The sequence below is a fragment of the Schistocerca gregaria genome, unplaced genomic scaffold, assembly GCF_023897955.1.
Source record: "Schistocerca gregaria isolate iqSchGreg1 unplaced genomic scaffold, iqSchGreg1.2 ptg000556l, whole genome shotgun sequence".
In the NCBI taxonomy this organism is placed as follows: domain Eukaryota; kingdom Metazoa; phylum Arthropoda; class Insecta; order Orthoptera; family Acrididae; genus Schistocerca; species Schistocerca gregaria.
The window spans coordinates 1897401-1919155 of record NW_026061949.1 but is presented as its reverse complement, the minus strand read 5'-3'; the positions used below and the strand labels follow the sequence as shown (position 1 = coordinate 1919155).

The following is a 21755-nucleotide window of genomic DNA, read 5'->3' as shown; positions in this document are numbered from 1 at the left end:
CAACGTCGGAGAGTAACTCGTTCGCCTTTAGAGTCACATCAAGTATGAGTGTTAATTTTGACGAAACTAGCTCTGCAGGTTGTCGTGCAATTCCTTTACCTCTCAGAAATGATTATGAAATAAAAGTGAAGTACGTGACGAGTGTAACGTTAGGAAAACATTAGGCAGCATGGAGAGATTCTGTATGGGACCACCCAACCCAAACGAGTACTGTGTGACGTGCTACCCGCCAGGCATTCACCGAGGCAGCCCGGCTAGCTCAGTCGGTAGAGCATGAGACTCTTAATCTCAGGGTCGTGGGTTCGAGCCCCACGCTGGGCGAAACGGAACTTTGTTCCACTGCAGATGTAAATTACCGTTTTTTGATTAACGTGATTTAATGGAAATAGCAACTTTAAACTTTGAATACGTCACTGTCAGTCGCAAGGAAACTGTATTTGAAGGTGAAGGTGATTTTGTAGACATGTGTGAAAGACATGTTCTGAAATGCAAGTGTTGTTGTTTGGAGAGCACATCGGTTATGTGTCAGATGTGTAGAAAAGCAGTAATGGGTCGCCATAGCTGCAAATATTAGTCGGTGATATGAAGTGTTGTCAGCTGAAGACTGATGATTGAGACGACCATAAGGACGAAGTATGCTAAAGTACCGCTTGGCCGCGCCTCTTTAGCTCAGTGGTAGTGTACTGGTCTAGTAAACCAAGGGTCGTGAGTTCCATCCTCAAAGGAGGACGTCGAATTTTGGAAATCAGTTGCGCGTCGTGGCCGTATAGCAAACAGTGTCTGTGATGACGAACAATTAGCGACAGGCCTTTTATTAACAATTACTCTCAGATGTGATTAAGGCGAATGGCGCAGATAAAGCCTTTGCCAAAGCGGTACAGCATATTTCTTCATCGGAACTCGAGAGAGTTGCGCCCTTCGAGGATTGATTTCGGCAATCGTCGAAGCGATAGGTTCAGCAGCAGCAGCAGCAGCAGCAGTTTCGGCAGCGCAGGCACCAGTGTCAGCAGCAGCAGCAGCAGCCGCCGGCCTCGCAGCGCGACTCCTGTCGCCGGTGCAGCCCTTCCTGCTCGCCGTTCTCGTCGCCGGCTGACGCAGTCTGCAGCGTTCGTCGTCATCGCCGCCGCCTCCGCCAGCCCGCCGCCGAGCCCGTCCTCCTCCGCCGCCGCAGCAGCAGGGCGGGGCCCCGGACCCCGCTTCCCGCCGTCGCAGCAGCAGCCGCCGCCGCAGCCTTCGCCTTCCTGGACATGTGCAGTGTAGTGTAGTGTTCCTCTTCATCTTCGTCTTCGTTGTCTGTCATCCTTAGTGTTTCTTTTCCCTCATCCCGTTCAGTTGTTTCATTTCACCATGACCACCCCTACCACCACCGCCTCTATCACAGCCATAACTTACACCTCCCCCTCAGCAGCTACCACCACCATAACTTGGTGTGCTCAAACACCCCCCGCCCCCTACATCCCACCCCTCCTCACCCTTCCCTCCCCAGCTCCCTTTGTCACTTCTTCTCCCCCAACCACCTCACTTGACCCCTTCCCTCCACTCCCCCACGCCACTTCATCCGCTCATGCAGCCCCCGCCAAGGTTGTGGCTCGGAGAGCCACCACCCCTGCCGCACCTTCAGCAGCACCAGCACCAGCACCAGCACCTGCGCCCGCACCTGCGTCATCTGCAGCACCGGCCCCAGCACCACTGCCGGTACCTGTCTCCCCCCACCGTCTCCCGGTTGCTCCTGTACCCCGCCCCTCTTCCCATCCTGTAAAACGTCCAAGTGGCACCCCTGCCCACTCCACTCCCAAGAAATCACAGCTCCTTCCCCCTCCTCCCCCCAAAGATGCCATGGAAGTCTCTCCGCCCGCCCCTTCTACTGCTTCCTCTACCACCCCCTCCAACAGTTACCTCCTATCCCATGCGGATCCCTCTCTCCTGGAGGCCCGCAACCTCACCTTGCTCCTCTGCCAACACTTTCCTGGCGCCCCTATCTCCCTTCTCACCCCCCGTAGGGACTCCGTCCTTATCACCTCCTATAGCCCCACCCTCCACACCGACATCCTATCCCGCATCTCCATTACCTGCTTCGGCCCCAATGCCTCTCTCGCTTCTGCTCCTTCCCCTTCCTCCTCCCGTCAACCCCAACCCCCGCGATGCCTGCCAACCCTCACCGCCGTGATCACTCGGCTTAGTCCGACGATCGCGGAGGAGGAGGTGTTGGCAGAGCTTAAGGCGCATCCCTACCTCGATGTTCGTGCCGTTCGCCGGATCCACAACCCTGCTGGCCCCACCCGCCTTATGCGGGTTTTTTCTGAGCACGCTCCTTCAATCGACCTTCTCCTTAAGGAGGGTGCCCTCCTCTTCAACCGCCGCTACAAGGTCGACCCTTCCCGCTCCCCTCCCCAGTCCATCCGATGCCAGACGTGCCTGTGCTATAATGCACACCTAACATCTGAGTGCCGCGAGGCCCCTGTCTGTCCGCACTGCAAGCAAGCGCACTTCCTCCGGCAGTGCCCCAAACTTCAGTCCCCTCCATCCTGCAACACCTGTAACCTCCCTCACCCCACATACTCCCAGAAATGCAAGGCTCGACCAGCCCCTTCCACTCCTGAACTCACCGTTCCTGTCTGCCCTCTGGATGACCCTACCCCCCCTGGTAACTCCCTTCGTCCCCCCCCCACTGCTGAGGACATCATCCAGTTTGTCACCATTGTCCTCCAAAACGTCCATCCTTTTCAGCGCCCCCACACCCTCCAGCAGATATCCCTCGCCACACGCTCCGTGTTCCATCTCAATACCTATGCCACCTACTCCCATAACCAGGCCCACTTCACCTTCTCCCGTCTTGACACCCTCGTCTAAATTCCCATCATACCGCGACAGCACCGTATCTTGTTCAATAACATCCGCTCCCTTCCTGTCAACAAGAACCTCCTTCTGCATACCCTCACGACCCACTGCGTGGATGCCTTCCTCCTGAACGAAACCTTTCTCCAGCCCCACATCACCGTCCACACCTCCCCCTACCTCCTTCATCGCTCCGACAATCCCCTCCCGATAGCGCGTGGTGGAGTCGCCATTGGCCACCACCGCCAGATCCCTGTTCGGCTCCAACCCCTCCTTCCTGACCCCACAGAACATCTGATCCTCAGCCTCTACTTCCCCGGCCTCACCATTACCTGTGCCACCATTTATGTCCGCTCCACTGCCCCTATTCCTTTCGACTTCCTTTCTCACATCGACCGTACCTTCTCCTCCTACGTGATTGCCGCCGACCTTAACATCCATAGTCGCTCCGCTGCCCAGCTACGGGGGTGGCATCGGTTCCTCGACACCCTCCAAGGAGATGTCCTTCCTCTTCCCCAACACACCTGCCCTGAATCCAATACCACTCCCGATGTTGTCCTGGCCTCCCCCAAACTCCTTGGCCGCATAGTGGTGGACGTCCTTGATCCTATTGGCAGTGACCATCTCCCTGTCCTCCTTACCATATGTGACGGTCGTCGCCCCGATCCCGACCCTCGGCTTGACCCACGCAGCAAGTATGTCCATGATTACTCCCGTGACGACTGGAATGCCTACCGGGATACCCTTATTGCCCGAGTCGATAGCCACCCCCTCACCTACCACCAACCTGATGACATCACCCATGCCGCGTCCTTTCTCCAGCAGACCTTGTCTGAGGCCGTGGGGGCCCACACCCCTACCGTCGCTATCCACCCGCACCGTCCCACTTTACCCCCACAGGCCGTTCTCCTATTTCGAGAATCCCGTCGTCTTTACCGTGCCCTCCTTCACACGCGTGACCGGGACACACTACGACGCCACCGGCAACTCCAGAGACACATTCGGAACTTGCTCGCGGCTAAGAAACGCCGGGACTGGCGACAGACATGCACCTGTCTTAATGCTACCTTACCTCTTAACTCGTCCAAGTACTGGTCTGCCTTCTGCCGCATTACCGGATCTAAACCTCCCCCCCTTACTATCCTCCATAATGACCGTCCCTTTCCTGACAACCTTAGTAAGGCCAACCATGTTGCCTCCTACCTCACGGATATCTTTACCGTCCCTGACGATCCCCAGTTCGATTATTCCCTCTTCCCCGATGTCCGCGATCGAACTGACACCTCTGTCCCTCCACACGCTCCTGGCTTCCAATACTTGGACAATATTACACACACCGAACTCAATACCCCTATCACTACTCAAGACATCCTAGCTATACTCCGCACCAAACGCAACACCGCTCCTGGACACGACCGTGTTACTTACCGTCACGTCCGTGAAGCTCCCGCCTCCTTCCTCTCCACCCTGGCCAGACTGTACACTGTGGTCTTGTCCACCGGCTTCTACCCCGACCTGTGGAAAACCTCCCGGATCCTAATGTTCCTCAAAACTGATAAACCACCTTCCGCTGTCTCCTCCTACCGTCCTATAAGCCTTACCTCGGTCTTCAGCAAGGTCCTGGAATCCATTCTTACCTGCCGCATCCACCAGCACCTCCACCAGCACCGCTTCCTTCCCTCCACCCAATGTGGCTTTCGGCCATCGTTCTCTGCCGATGACCTTCTCCTTCACCTCTCTCACCTCCTTTCAGAACAACTCAACTCCCGTCACTCTGCCATCTTCCTCTCCCTCGACCTTGAACACGCTTATGACCGTGTATGGCATTCTGGTCTCCTCTTCAAGCTCCAAACTTTTGCCCTTCCCATAAACTACGTCCATCTGGTCGCCTCCTTCATTTCCCACCGTCCTTCCTATGTCACCATCCACAACACGGTTTCCTACACCGTCTACCCCTCTGCCGGTGTGCCCCAAGCCTCTGTCCTTTCCCCTCTTCTTTACTTTCTTTATACGGCGGACATGCCTCCGCCTGCACCCCCCCTACACCTTCTCCAGTACGCCGATGACACCGCCTTCCTAGCACTCGCCCCACCCTTCAACGCTCCCAGCACCTTCTCCAATCCCATCTTAACCGGTTCACCTCTTGGTGTAACCAGTGGTTACTCAAGGACAATCCTTCCAAGACCCAGGCAATCATCGTAGGCAAAACCACACCTTCCTTCCGTCTCCTTGATTTCTATCTTACCATTTATGGCCGTCCTATTAACCTCACCCCCACCCTCAAGTACCTTGGCGTCACCCTTGATCATCGCCTATCCTGGACCCCTCATCTCAGGACAATCCAAGCCAAGGCACGCTCCCGACTCCGCCTCCTCAAGCTCCTCTCTGGCCGCACATGGGGTCTGGACCCGTCCACCGTACTCCACCCCTATAAATCCCTCATCCGTCCTATCCTTTGTTATGCCCATCCCGCCTAGATCTCCGCCCCTACTACCTTTTACCAATCCCTTCAAATCCTTGAACGCCATGCACTCCGCCACGCCTATCGCATCCGCCTTCCTTCCCCCACGCGGATCCTCTATGACCTCATCCGCTTCCCACACCTCCTCCTCTTCCTCGAATGGATACGGATCCTCTACACCTCCGCAAGCTTGATCCTCCCCACCCACTTGTCTCTCCCATCCTCTCCCACCCCAACCCGCTGCCGCGCCTGTACTCCTGTATCCCACCTGCTCTCCAACTTCACACTCTCCACACCCTCTCCCAAGGTGGCTTCCGCCAACTCCCCCTCCCAGATGATGCCCTCCTCCTCTCCATCTACCCCTCCTACCAACTTTGAGCCTTGCCTTCCCTCTCCTCTCCTTATCCTGTGGGCAACCTCTCTCCCTTCTCTCCCTCCCTCCTTCTCTCCCCTCCACCTCTCCCTGGGCTTCCGCACAACACCCCTCCCTCTCCCATCCTCTCCCCATTGGCATCAACCCCTCCCCCATTCCCTCCTACCCTCGCCCCTTCCCTCTGGCAGGTCCCCGGCCTTACTCGTGTGACAAGTACATCACCGACTGCCAGAGATTGTCACCGCAGTGCTTATGTGTCTTGTCGTCCCGCTAGTGCATCCGTGTCTCTTGTTCCGTGCTCCATCGTTCACGTGTGCTACTTTGTATCTCTCCGGTATGTGCATTGTGAATCACTTTTAACTTGACTGCTCCACAGTGAACGGCTTCTGTTCTTTTACTCTGTTTTGCCTACTGTTTTTTAACCTCCATGTCTCTGTTTGCCTATTACTGCTTGTACTATGTTCGTGTCTGTGGACGAAGAGCGGCTTAGTTACGCCGCTGCTGGCCTACCTATGTATAGGTTTAAAATAACAATAAAGAAAATAAAAGGTACAGCATAAGGTGGGACGACGCAGTCTGAATTACATATAATATATGTATTTCTCACATACGTCAGAGCCGCTCGCGGTCGTCGTCGTCGTCGCCGCTTCTGCAGAAGTAGCAAATGGCCATCGTAGCACATGCGGCGGGGGACGCCCTGCCTTCTATTCCGAATGCACAAAGTGTGTGGTCTTGTTTCCCAGTCTATATTTGGTCGGTCTCGTAAGAGGTTGAATGTAACGAATGGGTGGGAAAGAGCAAGGGGCAGCGGCTGTGTAGAACGAAATCACAAATCATCAGGGGTGTGAGCGTATCGAGATGAGTCGTATACAAGTTATACTTCTGCGTCAGTGACCGTGTGGCCTAATGGATAAGGCGTCGGACTTCGGATCTGAAGATTACAGGTTCGAATGCTGTCACGCTCGTGTTTTTCCAGTTCTGAAAAAGAAACATACCGTTTTAATGTAGCAATTGAGCAGTACGAAACCGTCTGAATGTTGTTGTTGACCATTTTCTGCTTGGAGATGCTCTTGAGCTTGAAACACATACAACAAGACCGGTGTTAACTAGCGAAATGGTCGGCAGAGTGCCGTCACCGCGGGTTTTCACTGGCACTTGCACATCAAAAACAACGTCGGAAAGTAACTCGTTCGCCTTTTGAGTCACATGAAGTATGTGTGTTAATTTTGACGCCACTAGCTCTGCAGGTTGTCATGCAATTCCTTTACCTCTCAGAAATGATTATGAAATAAAGTGAAGTACGTGACGAGTGTGACGTTAGAAAAACATTAGGCAGCATGGAGAGATTCTGTATGGGACCACCCAACCAAAACGAGTACTGTGTGACGTTCTACCCGGCATGTATTCACCGAGGCAGCCCGGCTAGCTCAGTCGGTAGAGCATGAGACTCTTAATCTCAGGGTTGTGGGTTCGAGCCCCACGCTGGGGCAAACGGGAATTTGTTCCGCTGCAGATGTAAATTACCGTTTTTCTGATTAACGTGATGTAATGTAAATAGCAACTTTAAACTTGCCTGGAAACTGTATTTGAAGGTGAAGGTGATTTTGTAAACATGTGTGAAAGACATGTTCTGAAATGCAAGTGTCGTTGTTTGGAGAGCACATCGGTTACGTGTCAGATGTGTAGCCAAGCAGTAATGGGTCGCCATAGCTGCAAATATTAGTCGGTAATATGAAGTGTTGTCAGCTGAAGTCTAATGATCCAGACGACCGTAAGGACGAATTACGCAAAAGTTCCGCTAGGTGGCGCCTCTTTAGCTCAGTGGTAGAGCACTGATCTAGTAAACCAAGGCTCGTGAGTTCCGTCCTCAAAGGAGGAAGTCGAATTTTGGATATCAGTTGCGCGTCGTGGCCGTATAGCAAACAGTATCTGTGATGACGAACTATTAGCGACAGGCCTTTTATTAAGAATTACTCTCAGATGTGATTAAGGCTAATGGCGCAGATAAAGCATTTGCCAAAGCGGTACAGCATAAGGTGGGACGAGGCAGTCTGAATTACATTTTATAGATGTATATCTCACATACGTCAGAGCCTCTTGCGGTCGTCGTCGTCGTCGTCGTCGTCGTCACCGCTTCTGCAGAAGTAGCAAATGGCCATTGTAGCAAAAGCGGCGAGGGACGCCCTGCCTTCGATTCCGAATGCACAAAGTGTGTGGTCTTGTTTCCCAGACTATATTTGGTCGGTCACGTAAGAGGTTGAATGTAACGAATGGGTGGGAAAGAGCAAGGGGCAGCGACTATGTAGAACGAAAACACAAATCCTCAGTAGTGTGAGCGTTTCGAGATGATTCGTATACAATTTATACTTGGTCGTCAGAAACCGTGTGGCCTAATGGATAAGGCGTCGGACTGCGGATCTGAAGATTACAAGTTCGAATCCTGTCACACTCGTGTTTTTCCAGTTCTGAAAAAGAAACATACCGTTTTAATGTAGCAATTGAGCATTACGAAACCGTCTGAATTTTGCTGTTGACCATTTTCTGCTTGGAGAAGCTCTTGAGTTTGAGACACACACAACAAGACCGGTGTTAACTAGCGAAATGGTCGGCAGATTGCCGTCACCGCGAGTTTTGACTGGCACTTGCACATATAAAACAAGGTCGTAAAGTAACTCGTTCGGCTTTTTAGTCACATAAAGTATGTGTGTTAATTTTGACGCCACTAGCTCTGCATGTTGTCATGCAATTTCTTTACCTCTCAGAAATGATTATGACATAAAAGTGAAGTACGTGACGAGTGTGACGTTAGGAAAACATTAGGCTGCATGGAGAGAAACTCAATGGGACCACGCCACCGAAACGAGTACTGTGTGACGTGCTATCCGGCAGGAATTCACTGCGGTAGCCGGCTAGCTCAGTCGGTAGGCGTCAGACTCTTAATCACAGGGTCGATGGTTCGAGCCACACGCTGGGCGGAACGGAATTTTGTTCCACTGCAGATGTAAATTACCGTTTTTCTGATTAACGATATTTAATGGAAATAGCAACTTTTAACTTTGCCTACGTCTCTGTCAGTCGCAAGGAAACTGTATTTGAAGGTGAAGATGATTTTGTAGACATGTGTGAAAGACATGTTCTGAAATGCAAGTGTTGTTGTTTGGAGAGCACATCGGTTACGTGTCAGATGTGTAGCCAAGCAGTAATGGGTCGCCATAGCTACAAATATTAGTAGGTAATATGAAGTGTTGTCAGCTGAAGTCTGATGATCCAGACGACCGTAAGGACGAAGTACGCAAGAGTACCGCTAGGCCGCTCCTCTTTAGCTCAGTGACAGTTCCGCTTCAGACGCCGTGCAGTGTGGACGTGCCTAGTCTTCCGCTTCGCCGTAGCGTTACGTATAGTGGGATATCGTTTGGTTATGTGTAGTGTTGTACCTTTTGTGAGTTTATCTCCGTCGTTGTTTCGTTCCTTGTGTTACTTTCTGTGTGTATTTAAGTGTTTTTTTGTGTAGCGGTTTATACCACGTAGTTTTTGAATATGTCGTCTCAGGTTATTCCTCGTCAGGCTACAGTTAATTTTGCTTTTGACAAGGCCACCCGCCATGTGGAACCTAGTTCCCTTGAGATTCATGATTGGTTAGTAGGTACCTTTTTCATTCATTCCGATCAGGTGCACACTGCTTATTTTGATACAGAACTCTATGTTTTCTTTGTTAAATTTATGGACCCCCTTCAGGTTGATAAAATTATTTCCAAATTTGGTCATCAGGTTCTCTTTCGGCATCGGGATGGTTCTGTCAGTACCGTACTGCTTTCAAATGCTTCCATTACGTACACCAGTGTTCGTGTTTACAACCTTCCGCCGGAGGTTGATAATGTGTATCTTAGGGAGGGTTTACTCAAGTATGGTGATGTTAAGAGTATTCGCCTTGAACGCTGATCCAGCCAACATCGCCTGCAGTGTTACAGTGGCATTCGTTCCGTCGAAATGCACGTGAAGCAGAATATTCCCTCGCACCTGCAGATCGTTGGATATCGTGTCCATGTAACATATAGTGGTCAGGTTGGCACCTGGTTTTTGTGTAATTAGAGTGGCCACGTGCGTACCAACTGTCCGCGGAGGTTTTTTGTGTTAAAAAATTCTCTCGAACAGCGTCGCAAGTTAACGGTCGCTGACCTCGTTGCAGGTGGTTCTCCTCTTGGTGTCGAACAGTCCAGTGGTAGAAGCACCCAGCCGCAGGTTTTGCACGCCCCTGACACAGAATTTCCTCCTTTGTGTGCCAAATCTGATGTTGTTCCGTCTGTTCCTCAGGTGGGTGTGCCGCTTTTGAATAATAAACGGCGTCGCGCACAAGATGGAAATAGTACGGATGAGGATCTCCCCGAGATTCCCCACTCCGAGAGACCGACATCCTCCGAGCCACAGAGTAGTGTAGATGCTCCCTGTTCCCCTGAAGTAGCTGTTCCAGTAGCGGCTGCTGACGCCCCTCCGGCTTCCGACGCGGCTTCTCTCGAGTCGGCTCGTCGGTCGGGCCTGTTGGCGCCGCCTTCCGAACCGATTTCGTTGTCACAACAAGTTGAGTCGCAACAACTTCCTGCTTCGCTGCCCCACACCTCTGCCAGCGGAGCTGCTCCGCTTCCTTCCAACTTAGCAGCTTCGGTGCTTCCTGCTCACGTTTCGCCTCCGTGTAGTCCATGTTTGCCGGAAGCTAGTATTGGTGTAGACCAGTCCGTTTCGTCGGATGTTTCCCCCGCGACGCCGGACCCTGACTGTGGACCGGCGCGGGTGGTGTCGGATACAGAACTTGACCCTCCTACGTCACCGGCGGCTGCCGCTTCCTTGCCCGTCAGCCGACGCAAGTTGCGCGTTCAGCCGAACGTCAATGCTGTTCGTAAAAAACCGAAACGTAAGGGATCCGCGGAAGGGGGTAGCAGTCCCCCTCCCTCGGATGCCTCCGTCTCCCCTGATATGGACTGTGCTGTTGATGCGTCGGTGTAGGTGGTTTCTTCTCTCGCTTTTCTCTCCATGGTTCAAGCATACACCTTTATTACCTTAAATGTTAACCGTATTGAGTCCGACGTTCGCATTGCCTCTTTGCGGCAGTTTCTCTACGACTCCTGTGCGGACGTAGTATTTTTGCAGGAAGTATTGTTTTCTGATCTCTCTCTACCTGGATTTCAAACTGTTTTTAATGTCGCACCGGAAAATTCAACAGGAACTGCTCTTTTCTTTCGAGAAGGTATCCCTGTTACTGACATTGAATTCCTTGACTCTGGCCGTGGGATTGGTTGTCGTCTTTTTGATATCTGCCTAGTTGTTTTGTATGCCCCCTCTGGTTCGGGTCGCACTGTGGCTCGATCGCGCTTTTATAAGGAAGAGCTTATTTATCTTTTGCGCAAGAGTCCTCGGAGTCTCCTGCTCGGAGGCGATTTTAATTGTGTTTTACGCCCTGAAGACCAGTCCCCCAATTTTAATTATTGCCGAGATTTACATGACTTGGTTCGTACGATGCACGTGCGTGATGTTTGGGAACACAAATATCCAACCCTGGTGAAATTTACGTATTTACCGCGTCCTCATGCAGTAGACTCGACACATTCTACTTCTCTGATTTTTTATGTGATAACATTCTTTCTGTCGATGTTATTCCTACTAGTTTTTCTGACCATTGTGCTTTTACTGCAACTGTAAATCTTAGTCACCAACCTGCAAAACTTTATCGTTCCCAGTGGATGTTAAATGTTTCCCACCTTGCCGACAGCGCCATTGATGAAGTTGTAAGTGCCGTGTGGGAGCGATGTCTTCGCTCTGTCCCGCGTTACCCCTCCTTGCTCGTTTGGTGGACTGCGTTTGCCAAGCCCAAGATTGGTCAGTCTTTGATTTTTTACTGTGCCGCAAGGGCGCGTGATTTTAAGAACACGTAAGAATTTTACTACTCTGTCCTGCGTGAACTGTATGACGCGGCGGGTCCTTCTCCTCTGCGGATCCATGATGTTCGTCGTATTAAAGCCAAGCTCTTGACCCTCAAACGACGACAGTTGGATGGTCTGCGAGTAAAGTCGAAAACTCACTCTCTTGTTGAAGGTGAACTGACTTCTTTGTACCACCTGCTGCGGCATCAGACTCGACGTCGTCGTTCCTTCATCTCTTCTCTTATGGTGGATGATGGACAACAGCTTATTGCACAGGAGGAAATGACTCGTGCTCTTCATCAGTATTACGCTAGTCTCTATTCTGCCGATGATTCTGGTGCGTCACTTTCTGATGATGTCCTTGAGGATCTTCCTGCGACGATCTCGTCTGACGCGAACGGCGACTTTCTCCGGGAGTTCCAGGTAGATGATGTTTTTGATTTTATTGCTTGCTCTCCGTCCGGTAAATCGCCGGGTCCAGACGGCCTGCCTAAAGAATTTTATCTCCGTTTTTGGCCTCTTTTGGGTGGCACTTTCACTCAGATTTTAAATTACATTGTCAGGGGGATGGATGTGCCAGCCGATTTTAAAGTAGGGAAAATTGTTTTAATTCCGAAGTCCACTGGTCGTTTATCTGCTGCCAATCTTCGTCCGCTCACATTGCTGAACTTTGATTACAAGACAGCTGCTAGAGCGTTCAATAGTCGATTGTCTTCTCTGCTTCGGGGTGTGATTGGTGCACATCAATGTTGTTTTCCTGGTAGATCTATTCTGACCCCAGTAGCCGAATATCGGGATGTTGTCTCGGTTGCGGCGGTTACAAATGTTCATTGTGCCTTTGCTTTCCTCGATTTTTATAAGGCTTTTGATCACGTCAGTCATGTGTTTTTAGATCGTGTTTTAGATACAATAGGTTTTAACGCTTCATCACGTGGTGTTCTTGGCAATTTGTATAGGGGAATAACTGCTCGGGTGTCAGTCAATGGGCAGCTGACGCCGCCCATTGCTATCCGCCGAGGGGTACCTCAGGGTAGTCTGCTCTCTATGTCTCTATTCATATTGTCCCTGGAACCGCTGCTTCGGACTCTTGCTTTCAAGTTTCAGGGTATGACCCTCTCTGGTGGGAAGCTCACTGTTAAGGCGTACGCGGACGATGTCGTTGTTCTCCTCCGTCAACGTGATGATATCACATTGTTGAAAGGGGCAGTTGATGCATACTGTTGTGTCTCTGGAGCGCGTCTCAATCAGGGTAAATGTAAGTTCCTTGATATTCGAGGGTTTCGCGATGCTGGTGTCCCTTGGGCCACTTTTGTCGATCGCCATACGTCATTGGGGATTACCATTGATCGGTGTCCTATAAAAACGGCGGCTCTTAATTGGAAATCTGTCACCGAGAAGATACAGGGGGCTCTGATGGTCCATGAGCAGCGCTCTGCTACCATTTTGCAAGAAGTCAGAATTTTAGACACATACATGTTATGTAAAGCCTATTATGTTGCTCAGCTGTTCCCACTTCCCATTATGGTGGCGAAAAGGTTGCGCCAATTATCTAGCAGGTTTATATGGAAGGGTCATCTATTCAAGTTGCGTTACGAGGTTATGACGAAACCGCGTATCTCCGGAGGCTTGGGCCTCACTGACATTACTCGCAAGGCATCTGCCTTGTACGTCCACCGTACGACTCTAATTGTTACGCAAGAAGTGACTTCAATTACATCCAGACTTTTTACTGTTCTGTGTCCGAAGAGCCTTGCTCCACCTGTCGACGTCGGTCGCCTCAATTTTAAGTTGAAACACGTCCGGGAATTTTATATTGCGGTTAGTTACGTCGGTGACGTCTTCTTGCGACGACCGGTGCCAACGACCAAGAGCTTGATTGCCCGTTGTGAGGGGCTGGCTGGTCCCAATCCAATCGAACTGGCGTCGCCATCAGTGTCCTGGAGGAACGTCTGGAAGAATGTTAGTCTGCCGATCCACTCTATGGCTGTGGCGTCCACGTGGTATAGGGTAGTTAATTGTTTGGTCCCCACCAACGTACGACTGCACCGTATTGGTCTTTCCGACACGGACAACTGCACTCGGTGTGGTCTCCTGGACACACTTGAGCATCGATTCACCTGCAATGGGCACCTTGCTAATTGGCTTTGGCTCAGGAAACAACTGGCTTTTGTCACTAGGACTGCTGAAACCGCTTATACCATTGACATCATCGTACGGCCCGAATCTTCCTTTTATCCGCGAACGAAGCTCAATACCGTTATGTGGTTGCTTGGACACTTCGTACATTTTGTCAATAGTTGTCATGAAGAGCATGAACACCTAACGTTTCGGCAGTACATCGTTACTGCTTACTGGAACCGATTGCGCTTGCCAGGACTCCGTAAAGATTTTGCAAATATGCTTAGCCTGACATTTGAAAGGGAGGGTGTTGGCTAAGGTCGCCTGTGTGAGCCGATTTCTTTTATACTGTAGCTGGTTTTGCCGCCTTTATGTAAAATTCTTCTCTACACCTGGACTGAAGTTTCCGTGGACCTTTAGGGCGAACAAGAGAAACAAACGTAAGACCAAGAACCGAGACAGTAGGGGAAAGTACGACGCCGTTGTACAGGTGCCATTCGGAAACAGGACGGTGGAATCATCGTGGCCAGGCCACGGGTTTCGACCCCTGCCCGCTTTGTTTCCGTAGGCCTGAATCTGATTGTCACCCCTAACTTTTAAACAATGGCAGACGAAAACGACACAAAATAATGGAAAAAAAAAGAAAAAACGGGGCAGAGCACTGGTCTTGTAAACCAGGGGTCAACAAAAAAAAAGTGGCTAGGATACCTGGCTCTCACCCAGTATTAAAAAAAAAAAAAAAAAGTGGTAGAGCACTGGTCTAGTAAACCAGGGGTCGTGGGTTCCATCGTCACAGGAGGAAGACGAATTTTGGAAATCAGTTGCGCACCGTGGCCGTATAGCAAACAGTATCTGTGATGAATAACAGTTAGCGACAGGCGTTTTATTAAGAATTACTCTCAGATGTGATTAAGGCGAATGGCGCAGATAAAGCATTTGCCAAAGCGGTGCAGCATAAGGTGGGACGAGGCAGTCTGAATTACATTTTATAGATGTATTTCTCACATATCTCAGAGCCTCTCGCGGTCGTCGTCGTCGTCGTTGTCGTCGGTCGTCGGTTGTCGCCGCCGCCGCTTCTGCAGAAGTAGGAAATGGCCATCGTAGCAAATGCGGCGAGGGACGCCCTGCCTTCGATTCCGAATGCACAAAGTTTGTGGTCTTGTTTCCCATTCTATATTTGGTCGGTCTCGTAAGAGGTTAAATGTAACGAATGGGTGGGAAAGAGCAAGGGGTAGCAGCTGTGTAGAACGAAAACACAAATCATCAGGGGTGTGAGCGTTTCGAGATGAGTCGTATACAAGTTATACTTGGTCGTCAGTGACCGTGTGGCCTAATGGATAGGGCGTCGGACTTCGGATCTGAAGATTACAGGTTCGAATGCTGTCACGGTCGTGTTTTTCCAGTTCTGAAAAAGAAACATACCGTTTTAATGTAGCAATTGAGCAGTACGAAACCGTCTGGATAGGGCGTCGGACTTCGGATCTGAAGATTACAGGTTCGAATGCTGTCACGGTCGTGTTTTTCCAGTTCTGAAAAAGAAACATACCGTTTTAATGTAGCAATTGAGCAGTACGAAACCGTCTGAATGTTGCTGTTGACCATTTTCTGCTTGGAGATGCTCTTGAGCTTGAAACACACACAACAAGACCGGTGTTAACTATCGAAATGGTCGGCAGAGTGCCGTCACCGCGAGTTTTGACTGGCACTTGCACATCAAAAACAACGTCGGAAAGTAACTCGTTCGGCTTTTGAGTCACATCAAGTATGAGTGTTAATTTTGATGCCACTAGCTCTGCAGGTTTTCATTCAATTCCTTTACCTCTCAGAAATGATTATGAAATAAAAGTGAAGTACGTTACGAGTGTGACGTTAGGATAACATTAGGCAGCATGGAGAAATTCTGTATGGGACCACCCAACCCAAACGAGTACTGTGTGACGTGCTACCCGCTAGGTATTCACCGAGGCAGCCCCGCTAGCTCAGTCGGTACAGCATGAGACTCTTAATTTCAGGGTCGTGGGTTCGAGCCCCACGCTGGGCGGAACGGAATTTTGTTCCGCTGCGGATGTAAATTACCGTTTTTCTGATTAACGTGATGTAATGGAAATAGCAACTTTAAACTTTGCCTACGTCTCTGTCAGTCGCCAGGACATCTTTCGATTGTCAGTAGCACCGTTTTCGTTAAATTAGCGAGATCCGACATGTGCGAGAAAATTGTTGTATCTTGTGGTGGTATCCTAACGTTTAAACATAGCGATGGAAATGTGGGAGAAGTTGTTGTTTCGCATGCCGGCCTAGGAATACGGACTGTTCGAATTTTTGAACTTCCATTTGAAATAACCAGTGAACTGATAAACGCAGTGCTTTGTCCTTACGGTAAAATCATAAGCAATATTGCGGAACGCTGGTCTAGTGCACATAAATTCCCAGTTCTTAACGGGGTGCGGCAATTAAGAATCGAGCTGCAGAAGCACATCCCGTCTTATGTTCACGTTTGCGGGTATCGTGCGATAGTAATGTACGATGACCAGCCTCGAACATGTGCAGCATGCAACTCGACAGGTCACGTGCAAGCCGAATGCATGCAGAGGCGAGTGGCGCAGCTGCCTATCGGCGGGGCTGCCACGCCCCCCTCAATGACAACACTGTCTGTAACGTATGTGGCCGTGGCGCGTGGGCTTTCGGCTACACCCACGGTCCCAGAAGTTAGTGAAACCACTTAACTGCCTGCGACTGTGAGACGAATAGAGACTGCTGAAACGCCCGATCAGAGTCAACCTAAACCAGTAGAAATATCGACGTCTATCGTAGTCACCGAAGAACGGGCATCTGCGTTGCAAACGGCTGCGTCTCCACCGGCCGATGCTACTCCACGGGGGGAATCTCAAGCAGGTGATGATAAAAGCCCACAAAAGTGTGCATCTCCCAGAAAAACTAAAAAACGGAGAGTTGCCCCGCCAGGGTGCCGAACTGATTGCACCGGTTCTGCGCGAAAAGGCTCGGTGAACAAATCAGTGCAAAAGCATCTGATAGCACAAACCATGATCATCCCTCAGCTAGTTTACCATCAGTCCTTGACAATGTCTCCGATGCTCTACCTCTGAACCCCGAACAGTCAGCTACACTTCGAGCCGACCGTGATAACCACATGATCGACCTCTATCCTGTTGAAGCGTCAATAACCACCTCGACAGGCCCACAGCCAACTAGTTGGGCAGACGATACAGAATCCAATGTCGAAGTAGACAGTATGGATACTTCAGAAACGGTGACAGCCATAACTTCGGTCCCCAAGGACGACGATGTTAATGAGAAAGGTAACGCCTCGACAGAAACTACTGTGCAAAAAGAACTCGCGACTGATCCATTTTCAAACGGAGAATATTTTTAACTCTGCCTTTACAGTGACTGTCCATAGATGTTTTTAAATTGCTTGCACAGTGCATTTTCGACGTGGTTTGCTTTTCCAGCGCTATTTATGATTGATATTGGACGGATTTTAGGCATTGCTTCTGTTTAGTCACCCACAATTCAGCCACAGGCCTATCGACTTGCTACTCTAAATATTAATAAGATACGTAGCGCTTGTAAATTACAACATTTAAAGGACTTTTTATATGCAGCTGATGTAGACATTTTATTTGTCCAAGAAGTAACAGAGGTCGGACTTGATGGCATACCAGGTTATAATATGATTACTAATCCTGGAGCCGGTTGTGAACTAGGTACAGCTTTTATTGCCAAAGAAGGTATTATTATCACTGACGTCACAGAATTGCCGAACAGTAGGGGCATTGCGGGCACTTTTTATAACAACAGACTAATTAATGTATATGCCCCATCTGGTTCCAGTAATAGACGTCAAAGAGCAGATTTTTTTAAAGGAGAAATAGTTCCAATCTTTGGCGTCCGCCACGACAATGTTATCTTCGGAGGTGACTTTAACTGTGTCATCAGTGCAAAGGACCAGACTCCCAATCTTAACAGATCACTTGAACTGGAACGAATTGTACGAGACTTACGCTTAATTGACTCTTGGGAGCTCAAGCATGGGGCTGCACCTGGGTTTACCCATATTACGACCCATTCGGCAAGCCGTCTCGATCGAATTTATGTCACACCTAATTTGAGGAATAACATTCTGCAGTCAGAAGTATGGCCAGTGGCGTTCTCAGATCATGCTGCATACATCTGTACTATCACTCTAGACCGACAACGAACGTATCGATACAGGGGCCTGTGGAAATTAAATATTTCACATCTTCAAGACTCGGCGTGTCAAGAAGCCTTCCTCCAAACCTGGCGAGAATGTGAACAAAGATTTGCCTCTTACAATACAGCCATTGATTGGTGGCTCAGGTGCGCCAAACCTAAAATTACGTGGTGTTTCATGAACTAATCACGGGAAAAGAGCTTTTGGCTTCACAGGACGATCCATTTCTATTTTCATTGTCTGCGTGAACTGTATGCGCTCGGCACTTCGGCCGTCGAGCAATGTAAACGAATTAAGAAAATCCAGGTCAAAATCCTAACCCTAAGGAGGACTAGAAGGCTACAAATTCAGGTCGCGGGTCCAGACTACTGCACACCAAGAACTCATCTCAGTCTACCATATGATCCAAGAAAGTAGGAAAGGATCCCGTAAAATTCTGACGGAGTTAACTGCTGAGGATGGCGCAACGCTGACTACGCACAATGAGATTAAGGCGGCGGTGCTAAACTACTTCACCACCTTGATGTCAAAAATAGAAGTTAACGTGCAAGTGCGGGACGATCTTTTGAATAATTTGCACAACAGAGTCAGTCTCGCGAACGCGGAACAGCTATTAGCCGTGGCAACCGAAGACGACGTGGAATATGTCATCTGGGAAAGTGCTAAGAATAAATCCCCCGGACCTGACGGAATTCCCGCCGAATTCTATCAAAAACTCTGGAACACCATAAAGGCGAAGATCACTTGCATGTGTAACGAACTTCTAGACCACAACAACGTGATCCCCACCAGCTTCTGTGAAGGCGCAATCGTTCTAATTAAAAAAGACTCAGGCGGTGCCAACGTAAAAAATCTAAGACGGATAACGCTGCTCAACAGCGACTATAAAATCTTTGCGAGACTATTGGCCCAAAGGCTTAAATCCACGATGACCAGCATCATTGGACCTTACCAGACCAGCGTGGGCAAGGATCGGAAAATTCAACAGACTTTATGCGACTACCGTGATTTAATCTCCATTGCGGAAGTCTGTAAACTGAAATGTGCCATCATGTCCTTAGATTTCGACAAAGCCTTTGACAGGGTAAACCACCAGTATCTCTTTCGTACCATGTCTGCGATGGGTTTTCCACCTGGGTTCGTTGCCATTATACAACAGATGGTAGCGACTAATTCATCCAGAATCATCATCAATGGCCAGCCTACCCGAGCAATAGAGATAGTCAGTTCCGTCAGGCAGGGCTGCCCAATGTCCATGGCGCTTTTTGCGATTGCCATTGAGCCTTTGTTAGCTACCCTGACGAAAAGTTTACAGGGCATCGTCATACATGGATCCCGAGTTGTGTGCAAGGCGTATGCAGACGATGTCGGTTTCCTTATCATAAATAGAACTGAAGTGGAAACCGCACTACAGACAGTCAGGCAATATGAGCAAGCGTCCGCTGCACAACTAAACTGGACAAAGTCTGGAATATTCAATATTGGCCGCGGCCTAGGATCGCGCCTTCACAGGCAACTACGTCAGCTGAAGATCTTCAAGTGTCTTGGAATTGATTTTCAGCGTAATATCCGGCACACAATTGCAACCAACTATAGAAAGCTTCTACAGACTATTCGTGCCGGCATACGGGAACACAGTGTACGAAAACTAAATGAAATTCAGAAAGTCACGGTCGCAAATGTATATCTCACCTCAAAACTCAATTATATCGCTCAAATTTTACCAATGTCTGCACTCACTGCAAAATGAATTATGTCAGCATTAGGACAGTTTGTCAGCCATCGTCACATTTTTAAAGTTCAGTTTGACACCTTAACGCTGGCCACAAAAAATGGTGGCTTAAAGCTTGTCGATGTTGGAAAGAAGGCGCAAGCTTTATACATATCAAAAACTTTCCACCAATGGAAACACTCAGCTGATAGTCTCGCTGCTCACCTGCTTACTGAGATAGCTCCGGCCGACCTCAGTCCACCCATCACGGTGCAACATATTCCAAACGGACTTTATCATTTAAAACGGTTTTTATTGGAGTACAGTTATGCACAGACAAGGATCCCCGTACAAGCAATGACGGCAGTGAAACGCGTGTACCAGGAACTCATGAAAGATAAGAAGCCAAATAACGTCGAAGACAAATACAATTTTTACGACTGGAAGGTAATCTGGGTGAACATCCATTGTCCACACTAGCTGTCAGCAATGCAAGCCACTTGGTATTTCGCAGTTAACAGAAAATTGGCCACTAACTCCAAACTACATAACATACACCTCGCAGAATCACCTTTATGCATCACGTGTAATTTAATAGATACTGATGAACACAGATTTGTGTGCGACAAAGTAAAAGATATATGGGCATATATCACGAACAAGTTGGCGCTCATCAGCAGAACATCTCCCAGATATATAACGCCTGCTGCCTTTCTAACGGCGGATGATACTCCGTACCCACGGACGAGAAGGAACGCACTAAACTGGTTAAAATCCGCTACAGTACACTACTTATTTACAAAAGAAGAAAAGAGTAAAGAAGACTTCTGGGTCTATCTTACAACTCAGCACCATCTGCTAATGAAAACATAAAACTACGAGGATCACTTCGCCAACTACCTGCTCTAAAGTGTGACGTAAAATAAAGAAACTAACAGGTCAACTGATTGAATTTCATGTTACAGAACGTTCAGCAGATATTCACTGCAAAAAGGCGGACCATCTATAAGGCGAATAATATATCATGTTGACCGACTCCCAAGTTACAACGATATTGAAGGATTCGATTGGCAAGATTTTCAAGCTTCATCTCGTAAGCAGAAGAAAAATAATAATAATAAAAAAAAATGGATAAGGCGGCGGTCTTCGGATCCAAAGATTGCAGGTTCAAATCCTGTCACGGTCGTTTTTTTCCAGTTCTGAAAAAGAAACATACCGTTTTAGTGTAGCAATTGTGCTGTACAAAAACCGTCTGAATGTTGCTGTTGACCATTTCCTGCTTGGAGATGCTCTTGAGCTTGAAACACACACAAGAAGACCGGTAGACCGGTGTTAACTAACGAAATGGTCGGCAGAGTTCCGTCGCCGCGAGTTTTGACTGGCACTTGCACATCTAAGACAACGTCGGAAAGTAACTCGTTCGGCTTATGAGCCACATCAAGTATGTGTGTTAATTTTGACGCCACTAGCTCTGCAGGTTTTCATTCAATTCCTTTACCTCTCAGAAATGATTATGAAATAAAAGTGAAGTACGTGACGAGTGTGACGTTAGGAAAACATTAGGCAACATGGAGAGATTCTGTATGGGACCACCCAACCCAAACGAGTACTGTGTGACGTGCTGCCCGGCACATATTTACCGAGGCAGCCCGGCTAGGTCAGTCGCTAGAGCATGAGACTCTTAATTTCAGGGTCGTGGGTTCGAGCCCCACACTGGGCGAAACGGAATTTTGTTCCGCTGCAGATGTAAATAACCGTTTTTCTGATGAACGTGATGTAATGGAAATAGCAACTTTAAACTTTGCCTAGGTCTCCGTCAGTCGCAAGGAAACTGTATTTGAAGGTGAAGGTGATTTTGTAGACATGTGAGAAAGACATTTTCTGAAATGCAAGTGGTGTTGGTTAGAGAGTACATCGGTTACGTGTCAGATGTGTAGCCAAGCAGTAATGGTTCGCCAAAGCTGCAAATATAAGTCGGTGATATGAAGTGTTGTCAGCTGAAGACTGATGATCGAGACGACCGTAAGGACGAAGTACACAAAAGAACCGCTAGGCCGCGCCTCTTTAGCTCAGTGGAAGTCGCGCCTGTGACACCGTGCTGATCGGACGTGTGAAGTGCTCCACTCCGCCAC

General features: G+C 49.2%; 5 non-coding genes across 5 annotated transcripts; all 5 read left to right on the top strand.

Moving 5' to 3' along the window:
* Positions 1-248: 248 nt before the first annotated feature.
* Trnak-cuu (transfer RNA lysine (anticodon CUU)) lies at positions 249-321 on the top strand. The gene has a single exon. It is a non-coding gene; the product is annotated as a tRNA-Lys (tRNA).
* A 6764-nt stretch (positions 322-7085) lies between these two features.
* On the top strand, positions 7086-7159 carry Trnak-cuu (transfer RNA lysine (anticodon CUU)). The gene has a single exon. It is a non-coding gene; the product is annotated as a tRNA-Lys (tRNA).
* A 7859-nt stretch (positions 7160-15018) lies between these two features.
* Positions 15019-15091, top strand: Trnar-ucg (transfer RNA arginine (anticodon UCG)). The gene has a single exon. It is a non-coding gene; the product is annotated as a tRNA-Arg (tRNA).
* Positions 15092-15667: 576 nt separating this feature from the next.
* Trnak-cuu (transfer RNA lysine (anticodon CUU)) lies at positions 15668-15740 on the top strand. Its single transcript has one exon. It is a non-coding gene; the product is annotated as a tRNA-Lys (tRNA).
* A 5530-nt stretch (positions 15741-21270) lies between these two features.
* Trnak-cuu (transfer RNA lysine (anticodon CUU)) lies at positions 21271-21343 on the top strand. Its single transcript has one exon. It is a non-coding gene; the product is annotated as a tRNA-Lys (tRNA).
* The last annotated feature ends 412 nt before the right edge of the window (positions 21344-21755 follow it).